At 38.1% G+C, this 11,091-nt stretch overlaps 1 long non-coding RNA gene across 1 annotated transcript; it reads left to right on the top strand.

The window, feature by feature from the left end:
* Nucleotides 1-550: 550 nt before the first annotated feature.
* Nucleotides 551-9,048, top strand: LOC142180631 (uncharacterized). Its single transcript, XR_012709258.1, has 4 exons — nucleotides 551-639; nucleotides 972-1,039; nucleotides 2,022-2,092; nucleotides 8,704-9,048. It is a non-coding gene; the product is annotated as an uncharacterized LOC142180631 (long non-coding RNA).
* Nucleotides 9,049-11,091: the final 2,043 nt, after the last annotated feature.

The raw sequence follows: 11,091 nt of genomic DNA, 5'->3' as shown, positions 1-11,091 counted from the left end.
ATGATTGGTTGAGGTCCCACTGGCCTCGGGTGAGTTTTGGGTGGTTAAACGGACTATTTCATCTTTGAAAAAAATTGCAGAAATATTTAGGCTTCTGCTGTGCCCAGAAAATTTCAGGCGCGAGGTGTCCAGTTTGGAAGCTCATATCTTGTAATCTATAAGAAATCCGAAAAATTGCGAAACACGAAAGTTGTAGCCCTTATATTCTAGTTTTCAGAAAGTTAAACCATTCGTGATTTAGATATTATCGCAGAAAGTTATGATGGATCGAAAATGGCTGGTAGAGCGATTTTGACAGAATTTACGGATGCGCTTTAGAAGCTCATATCTCGGGATATATAAAAAGTTATATGGTGTACAACCTATCAAAATAAAGATCTTCGAGTATAATTTCTAAATCTTTAAACCATTTGTCATTTGGATATTTATACAAGACGTTATGGGTGTTTAAGCAGAAGGTGTCCGACAAGGGAAAATTTTAATAGGATGTACAACTTGTATAGCACAAGTGCAAGGTACAACTCGACGAAGCACGGACAGATTCTTTAAACACGGATTTGGCTTATTTCTTTCATTTCTTTCATTTGGCTTGGATTATTTTGGAGAGGATTTCAAGGGGGATTTCATAAAGTATCAAAGGTGAGTTGTTTCTACTTATTTCCAAGTTAAATACATGGATTAGAGCTGAAAACTCAAGTAATTTATGGACAAAAATGGTGGTTTAGGGCTTGAAACTTAAGAGAATTAAATGGAGATTTGAGGGGTCATTTGAACTCCGATTTTGGTAAATTTGATATGTACGGACTCGTGGCGAGACGAGGAATCTGGTGATGTGAGTTTCGTAATTTTTCGAGAAGTGGGCCCGGGGCTCGGGTTTTGCAAATTTCGTGATTTTCGATATTTTTCGAGTCTTTTTGATTGGGTTATATTCCCTTAGCCTATTGTAATGTATTCGGTGTGGTTTTGACCAGATTCGACGCGCGAAGAGGTAAATTCGAGAGGCAAGGGCATAGCGGAGTAGACGTTGGACCGTCTTGAGGTGAGTAATGATTTTAAATGATGCACTGAGGTTTGAAACCCCGGATTGCACAACATACTGCTATGTTGAGATGAGACACGCATTGTATGACGAGCGCGGGGTCATTTACTATAGGGGATTGTGACTTGGTTCATCCCAGTTGATATTTTTACCTCGTAATTGATAAAGATTTATTATTTTTCACTATGATTGGGCTTATTGATATATTTGGGCTTCGTGCCAATTATCTGAAATCTTTTGTGAATTTACATCACTATTTTCCTCACGAATTGAAATATTATTTGAACTCAGTCCAATTGAATTATATTATTTTGTGAACTCAGCTACATTTATACTCAACTCGAGATTTAATGATATTTATAATGATGTTGAGCTGAGCACTATTGTTTTACTGATGCCCAAGAGGCTTATGATTATTTTCTGGACTGATTGAGGCCGATGGCCATACATGAGGATATGTTGAGTGATGTGAGGAGGCTTTCAGGCCTCGAGTGTTATATGAGGAGGCTTTCAGGCCTCGTGTGTGATGTGTGAAGGCTTTCAGGCCTATTGATATTGTGCTTAGGCTGTAGGAGCCCCTCCAGAGTCTGTACACACCCCTAGTGAGCGCAGGGTACCCAGGTGAGTTGGGAGTGGGCCTGAGAGGCCGTTGCTTGTGTGTGGTAAGTTGGGAGTGAGCCCGAGGGGCTGATGTTGTGTGTTGGTGAGTTGGGAGTGAGCCTGGGGGGCTGATACTATACTGAGATTTACATATTGAGCCCGAGGGGCAAGCTTTTGATTTATCCTTACTGTGGAAATTATTTGTCTTTACTGTTTTAAAAGGAGAATTATCTGATATTCACTATTTTACTGTATAACTGATTTTACTGCTTGGGATAGCGCTATATTGTGCCGTTATGAGATTTCATGTTTTCAGTCGTTATTTATTTTTATTACTCACTGGGTCTGAGTACTCACATTACTCCCTACACCATGTGTGCAGATACAGGCAGAGCTGAGTTCGCTCCTGAGCGCTGATTCTTTCCAGACCAGGCGATGACTAGGAGTAACGAGGTAGTTGTTGACGTCCGCAGCCCCGTTTTCTCCCTTATCTTTGTTATTTATGATAATTCCAGACTTTGTAAAATATTAGTAAACTCTGTAGTAGCTCATGACTTGTGACACCCTGATTTCGGGCTGAGTTGGGAGGGTTTTCCTTGTTCTATCACGTTTATTTCGCATTTAAGATTATATTGCCCATGATTTAGACTTATTCCTGCTAAGTAATTATAAAGAGATGTACTGTTTTGTTGATTGGCTGGCCTTGTCCTCACGAGAGGCGCCATCACGACCGGGTTGGGATTTTGGATCGTGAAAAGTTGGTATCAGAGCCTAGGTTATCGGTCTCACGAATCATGAGCAGGTTTAGTAGAGTCTCGCGGATCGGTACGGAGACGTCTGTATTTATCCTCGAGAGGCTGCAGAACCTTTAGGAAAACTTCATATTCTTGAATTCTTATCATGCGTCCTTGATTCAGTTGGAAAAAAAAGTAACTCTTACAATTCCATCCACGTGTTCGTATGCGCGAACGAGCGCTCAGTATTAGATGTGCCTTGATGGCTTGTAATTCCCCGGATGAAGGGCAAGACGTAATCGCTATGAGTTTGATGTTAGGCCAGTCTGGAGGACTTGAGGCTGGATCCTTGCCTATGGCTTGAGCACCGAAGTGTTGATTGTGCGAGCAAGAGTTTTGAAATTATATGTCCGGTATTGTCCCTATTAGTGGGAATGATGGTTGGATAGCCATGTGAGGAGTATGTTAGTAATGCGAGATATATCTATATGACTTGGAGGTGACGAGGAAGGGCGTCGGGATAATAGATGAACTATTAAGTGTTTAATTTTCATTGTGATATGATGTGTAGCCCCGAGTTATGGGCGCGTGAAGAATCTTTTCATGTGTCCTGCTTGGAGTGAAGTAAATTTCATGTTACGGTATGAGTTTAGACCCAGGAAGACTAAGTGATTGTGTAATGTATATGACGGTGGAAGGTATACAAAAATATTAATTGGAGGCAAGGTAGGTGGGTTATCTCATGCGGAATAATCTACGTAGGTGTGTTCCTTATAATGTTGAGTAGAGAGTTTCTTTTCTACTAACAGGGTGTATGTGTTGAGATTTGAATTTGACTCTAATTGAGAAATTTGAGTTAATTGTCACGAGAATGAAGGTGATCTTAGTAGTGGAATTGAGGTATTTTACGGTCTGTGTTACCTAAGCTTGTGAAGAATTTTTGTTGAACTAGCTGTAGTAATATGGAAATATTTCTGAGTTTGATGATATGTGTGGCCTGGTTGAATTAGAGGAATTTAGTTCTGATAGCTTGATTAGGAGAAAATGGATTTCCAAGTGTTCTTGATGGTTTCTACCATGGTTTAAAATAGATACTTTCTACAGGTATGGGGAACGTGTTGTGTATTGTGAGTTCCTGTATATTTCTTCATTATTCATGGGGTACGAAGGTTTTGGAGCGAGGTTCTGTTTAATGTGGGATTTCTTACTGGTACTTGGTTGGTTTGAGTGGTTATGGTGATCGAGAATGGTGTTGCGAGTATACGAGTTGTGTAGTATGTTATGCGATTATATCTAGGGTATTGTTATGGCTTGACACAGTTTGTTCGGACTTATACAGTGTGTGTATGTGAGATTCGGGTCTTGAAAAGAATTCCGGATGTTAGAAATTGGGCTCTAAGGATTTGGGGTAAGGTTAAAGTAATGTTTATTATTCACTACAATGGGTTTAATGTGTTTCGGAATAATTGGTTCCAACTTTTTTATGAATTATATGCCCTACCGGTATGAGGGTTCATTATGTGCTATGGAAAAAAAATATTTATGAAATTTATTGAGAAGAAGAAAGAAAGGAAATTGAAAACTGCAGTTGGCACAATGTGAAATATTTAAACCGGGCTGCAAGCCGCGGTGGAGGTTATGTAAGGACAAGGTCATTGTGGTAAATAATTATGAGTTTAAAGTTTTCCTTTGTAAAGTTTAATTCGTACGATAATATTAAAGGGAGTCATGCCAGTTAGGTTGATTTGATAATTCTTGTATATTTTATGTTCATATTCAGCCATTTTCGTACTGTAAACATTGAGTTTTAGCTTATGAGATGAGTTCCCAGGTGGCGTTAAATATGACTCATTAATCCGAGTAAGTAATAATGAGGTCTTCATGCCTCACATTCTGTTGTCAGTATTGTGAAAATTTGAAATGAGGTGGTGGTTAATATGAGATTTATTGATAATGATGGAGTTATTTATGAACGACTATTAAGACCAGAAATGTGGTTATGATCATACAAATGATGCGTTTCATATCAAAATATCATTGTGATAATGTCGGGCTTGTAATGCGGAGATTAGTGTTATTGATATACTTGTGGTACTTGTTGGGTTGTGGACATGCTGTTAGGAGTTGTTTTGGTGTTACTCTAACAGGTGGATAGGCCCAATTACAAGGGAGACTCTGCCGAAATATTTGAAAACATCTGGGAGTTAGTCAAATTTTGGGGACTTAAGAAAGTTGAAATGTTGGAAGAATATCTAGGATCTATATGAAGTCGTTCGGTTCATTTGGTTGTGGATTGTGGGGTGTTGTCCCGGCTATGGTGGTTGTTCTTTCATGTTATGAGAAGAAATGACTTATTACGGGTCCAGGAAAGGCTATCAGCCTAGTTCAGTGCGAGCAGAATCGACCTGAAGTGGGTGAATGGATTTAAATAGGATTATGGGCTTCATGTGAGTCAGATGTGTTCATTTTAGTATAGCGATCCTCAAGGAGGGGTGTTGGAATATCATATGTTGTTCCGTATTCGTCAACTCATATAATATTGTGATTGTGCCATGTGTGCTGTGAAACGGCTTGATAAATTCCTATTCTCCGGGGAAAAGTCCATATTAGTTGTGTGAGTTGAGCAGTCCATTCCTGGATCATTTCCTTATGTATCTTGTTCGCATTATGGCCTATTGGCGCATTTTTGCATCATGTGAGACCGTTGGTCATTGTCTGTGGTGATTGGTTGTCTGAGCAGTTCGTACTAGGTGAGGCGAGACTATTGGTATCGGGGACCATTGCAGTGGCATTATGTGAGGTATATTACAGGGTAGATACCAGTATTTGGGTAGTAATAAGGTATGATTTTAGTCAAAAAGGAGAGAATTAATGTTTGGTTAACTCTGCAATTGGTTAGAAATTTCTGCACATCTCCTCCGTTGTGGTTGTATCGTCAGCATTATAACAGAATGTATAGGTATATCATCATACGCATTGGGAGCATCAGAGTCGTAGAATTTTGGCTATTAAGGTTCATGGAGTGTCATTGTGGTTAGATGATGAATTATGCGATGCATGGTGCTAATTCAACAAAGGTACGCAGTCGTGTTTTGGTACCTCATGTGGTAGTTGATACAGTGTTATATACAGGGAACAGGTCTGGCAGAGAATTTCAGGTATTGGAATTGGGTTCTGAGCTTATTGTATGGATAAAAGAGGATATCTGCAGATTTGATCAAACTAATACGTCCATATGAGTTGTGGTAGCATGGGCAGGTGCACGAGGTGTTAAACAGTGATTTCAAATAACTTAAGAGCACTTCTTGGAACGTTCGAGGACGAACGTCTATTTAAGTGGGGGAGAATGTAACGACCCGATCGGTCGTTTAGAGCTCTAGCACGTCGTCAGCAGTTGGAAGTCATGAACAGCTTCATTTCAGGTGTATTGACTTGTACGTATGGTCAGAGTTGAATTTCGGGAAATTTGGAGTCACATTGGAAAGAAACTTTTCATTGCGGCAACCTTAAGTTGAAGAAAATGGCTAAGATTGGAATTTTGAGTAAACGACCTCGGAATTGGGATCTGAAAGTTCCAGCATGTTTGTATGATGATTTCGGACTTGGGCGTATGTCCGGATTTGGTTTTGGATAACCCGAGAGCATTTCGGCGTATATTGTGGAAGTTAGTATTTTAGAAGAATTTCATAAATTTGGATTGGAAGGCATTTCAGAGTTATAGATGTCCGTTTGGGATTCCGAGTCTGGGAATAGCTCCGTATGGTGATTCTGGAGTTGAGAGCGTGATCGGAAGTAAATTCGGATGTCCGGAGGTCATTTTGAAGTCATTTGGCTAAATATAGAAATTTGAAGGTTTTTGAGAAAATTCGACCGGAAGTGAAAATTTTGATATCGGAGTCGGAATGCGATTCCGAAAGTTGGGGCAAGTCCGTAATGTCGAATGTGACTTGTGTGCAAAATTTGAAGTCATTCCGGAATGATTTTGGTAAGGTTTGAGACACTTAGTCTCTTTTAAGGAAGCTTAAGTTGGAAAAGTCAACCGGATATTGACTTATGTGTTAGAGAGCTCGAAATGCGAATTTTATGGTTCGGATAGCGTCGTTAGGTGATTTGGGACTCAGGAGTGTGTCCGGAATATTTTTGTGATGACCGGTATAGAATTAATTGGCAAAGTTAGTATTTTGGCGAATTCCGGTTGATAGGTGAGATTTTGATTCGAGGGTCGGAATGGAATTCCGAGAGTTGCTGTAGCTTCGTTATGTCATTTTGGACTTGTCTGCAAAATTTGAGGTCATTCAGACTAGTTTTGACGTGTTTCGGCATCGGATGTGGAAGTTAGAAGTTTTAAAGTTCATAGGTTTGAATCTGATGCGAATTTGGTGTTGTGATATTGTTTTGAGCGTTACGAAGGTTGGAACAAGTTTGAACGATGTTATGGGATATGTTGGCATGATTGGTTGAGGTCCCACTGGCCTCGGGTGAGTTTTGGGTGGTTAAACGAACTATTTCATCTTTGAAAAAAATTGCAGAAATATTTAGGCTTCTGCTGTGCCCAGAAAATTTCAGGCGCGAGGTGTCCAGTTTGGAAACTCATATCTTGTAATCTATAAGAAATCCGAAAAATTGCAAAACACAAAAGTTGTAGCCCTTATATTCTAGTTTTCAGAAAGTTAAACCATTCGTGATTTAGATATTATCTCAGAAAGTTATGATGGATCGAAAATGGCTGGTAGAGCGATTTTGACAGAATTTACGGATGCGCTTTAGAAGCTCATATCTCGGGATATATAAAAAGTTATATGGTGTACAACCTATCAAAATAAAGATCTTCGAGTATAATTTCTAAATCTTTAAACCATTTGTCATTTGGATATTTATACAAGACGTTATGGGTGTTTAAGCAGAAGGTGTCCGACAAGGGAAAATTTTAATAGGATGTACAACTTGTATAGCACAAGTGCAAGGTACAACTCGACGAAGCACGGACAGATTCTTTAAACACGGATTTGGCTTATTTCTTTCATTTCTTTCATTTGGCTTGGATTATTTTGGAGAGGATTTCAAGGGGGATTTCATAAAGTATCAAAGGTGAGTTGTTTCTACTTATTTCCAAGTTAAATACATGGATTAGAGCTGAAAACTCAAGTAATTTATGGACAAAAATGGTGGTTTAGGGCTTGAAACTTAAGAGAATTAAATGGAGATTTGAGGGGTCATTTGAACTCCGATTTTGGTAAATTTGATATGTACGGACTCGTGGCGAGACGAGGAATCCGGTGATGTGAGTTTCGTAATTTTTCGAGAAGTGGGCCCGGGGCTCGGGTTTTGCAAATTTCGTGATTTTCGATATTTTTCGAGTCTTTTTGATTGGGTTATATTCCCTTAGCCTATTGTAATGTATTCGGTGTGGTTTTGACCAGATTCGACGCGCGAAGAGGTAAATTCGAGAGGCAAGGGCATAGCGGAGTAGACGTTGGACCGTCTTGAGGTGAGTAATGATTTTAAATGATGCACTGAGGTTTGAAACCCCGGATTGCACAACATACTGCTATGTTGAGATGAGACACGCATTGTATGATTGGGCTTATTGCCATATTTGGGCTTCGTGCCAATTATCTGAAATCTTTTGTGAATTTACATCACTATTTTCCTCACGAATTGAAATATTATTTGAACTCAGTCCAATTGAATTATATTATTTTGTGAACTCAGCTACATTTATACTCAACTGGAGATTTAATGATATTTATAATGATGTTGAGCTGAGCACTATTGTTTTACTGATGCCCAAGAGGCTTATGATTATTTTCTGGACTGATTGAGGCCGAGGGCCATACGTGAGGATATGTTGAGTGATGTGAGGAGGCTTTCAGGCCTCGAGTGTTATATGAGGAGGCTTTCAGGCCTCGTGTGTGATGTGTGAAGGCTTTCAGGCCTATTGATATTGCGCTTAGGCTGTAGGAGCCCCTCCGGAGTCTGTGCATACCCCCAGTGAGCGCAGGGTACCCAGGTGAGTTGGGAGTGGGCCCGAGAGGCCGTTGCTTGTGTGTGGTGAGTTGGGAGTGAGCCCGAGGGGCTGATACTATACTGAGATTTACATATTGAGCCCGAGGGGCAAGCTTTTGATTTATCCTTACTGTGGAAATTATTTGTCTTTACTGTTTTAAAAGGAGAATTATCTGATATTCACTATTTTACTGTATAACTGATTTTACTACTTGGGATAGCGCTATATTGTGCCGTTATGAGATTTCATGTTTTCAGTCATTATTTATTTTTATTACTCACTGGGTCGGAGTACTCACATTACTCCCTGCACCATGTGTGCAGATACAGGCAGAGCTGTGTTCGCTCCTGAGCGCTGATTCTTTCCAGACCAGGCGGTGACTAGGAGTAACGAGGTAGTTGTTGACGTCCGCAGCCCCATTTTCTCCCTTATCTTTGTTATTTATGATAATTCCAGACTTTGTAAAATATTAGTAAACTCTGTAGTAGCTCATGACTTGTGACACCCCGATTTCGGGCTGAGTTGGGAGGGTTTTCCTTGTTCTATCACGTTTATTTCGCATTTAAGATTATATTGCCCATGATTTAGACTTATTTTTGCTAAGTAATTATAAAGAGATGTACTGTTTTGTTGATTGGCTGGCCTTGTCCACACGAGAGGCGACATCACGACCGGGTTGAGATTTTGGGTGGTGACATGTACAAAATACTAAGATTGTATATAAGTTAAGTTTTCATTTGTCGAAGCTTTGTAGATAAAGTTAACGAATACAAAATTTTGAGGTGCATCCGGACACCACGTGGTATTAAATGAGGTACTCTAATATGGTTTTCTTTTTCGAAAAACATGTTCTTTTTGAAATGCTTTCGGAGCACTCTTTGGAACATTTTCTTTAGAATTCTAAGTTATTCATAGCTCATTTGTTCTCTTTTTGAAAGTAATATTCCCTTGTTGGTAATTCCCCCTATTATTTTGCTTTTAATTGTAATACTTCCTTTTCTCAAATACTTCGTCCATTCACTTTTACTCGTCACTGTACTAAAAATATTTTTCCACTTTTACTTTCTATTTTACCAAATCAAAAAAATATAAGTTTTTTCTTATTTTGCCTTAATCATTAATTATTTATTCCCTAAATTATTTTCAATATTTTTTTAAATGCTATTATTTACGGGTAAAATAATAAATTATACTCCCTTCATTTCAATTTATGTGAATTTTTTTTGGTCTGTTCCAAAAAGAATGATCCCTTTTTCAATTTGGAAACAATTTAGTTTAAACTTTTAATTCTACTCTTAATGGGAAAATTTTATAATCACACAAATACTCTGACCCCTTTTAACTTGTTTAAACCACAAATTCAAAAAAAAAAAATTAAAATTTTATATTCGGTCAAATAGGTTCGCGGAAAGTAAATGATATCGTCGTTTGTTGCGCCACGAGTACATAGCTTTAATTGATTGAGAATTCGAGTGTCTGCAGCTTTATGCATATATAGCTTAGCTCTTCATTGCTAAATCATGAGAGAGAAAGAGAGAATTTGAAATTATGAGAGTATCATTCAAAGAAAAATGAAATGTTTGGAACGAAGACTGATCCAAGATCCTTCCATTTCCTTTTTGTCTCTTCTTCAGCATCCTTTTTTTCCGTATATCTTCTTCTTCATTCTTTACCCTTTGATTGGTTGGAGTTGATGGTTCTTTTAGTCTAAATCTTATCAAACTTTTTACTGTTTCTCCTCTCTCTTTTTTGTTTTATTTTTTTTTTATTTTTTGTGTGTATTTCGGGGTGTTTTTGCTTTTTGGTTAAAAGTAGTAATCTAATTTGGTGAGACATTTTGGAGTGATCTCGGACCAGGCTTCATTCCTCACACCCATTTTCTAGCAGCTCAAAGGAACATATTCTCATTCACATCTAGCTATGTATATAGCTCCTTGTAAATCAAGAAAACAAATAAGGTATTTGCCTGTTCAAGTTGGGATCACATATTTTTTCGTTACTGTTATTATTGTTTTTCATTTATCTGTCTTCTGTTTTGCAATAAGTTTATTTGCAAAAACTCTCTTAACCTGTTAATCAAACTTGTTTTTAAGTCGTTGTATCTTGGAAGTCTATCACTACCTTTTCTTTGCTACCATAGTATTTTTATTAATGATCTTTACATGTTTGATGTGTATATATTTGAAGAATATATATTCTTCTCGATATTTTTTAGGTCAATTACCAGGGAAGTTTTCCATTCATGGTTTCCTTCGGAGGTTTATATTCTCTTTTTGGATTTAAGGCTGTTCCATAAGTAGTTTATGCATCCCTTTAATTTCTCTTTTTGTTAGGATTTTCAAATTTCATAAAGAAAAAGCAGCCTCGTACAATTAATGTCAATTGTATAACACACAAAATAAAACTTCTTTGGGTCCTATATATATAACCTGGTTTTATACTGCTCAACATCTCTCTTCTACTAGAGGGTGGGAAAATAGAGGCAATCGACTAGATTTTATAGTTAATCGGCTCAAAATGATGGACACTACATAATTTGAGTCAAAAGCAATGGCTCAGTCGCAGCCACAGGTTCACTCTAAATTGCGTGTGGGAAGACATACAACACAAGCTGGGGCGGATTTATCTAATATTGTGTTACTTAACCAAAAGGACCAATTTTTACTTAATACTTTCTTTTTTTATCTTTTTTTAATAGTGCACCAATTTTA

The sequence above is a fragment of the Nicotiana tabacum genome, chromosome 5 (genome assembly GCF_000715075.1).
Source record: "Nicotiana tabacum cultivar K326 chromosome 5, ASM71507v2, whole genome shotgun sequence".
Taxonomy (NCBI): domain Eukaryota; kingdom Viridiplantae; phylum Streptophyta; class Magnoliopsida; order Solanales; family Solanaceae; genus Nicotiana; species Nicotiana tabacum.
The sequence above is the reverse complement of the archived record's forward strand: the minus strand, read 5'-3'. Positions and strand labels throughout refer to the sequence as shown.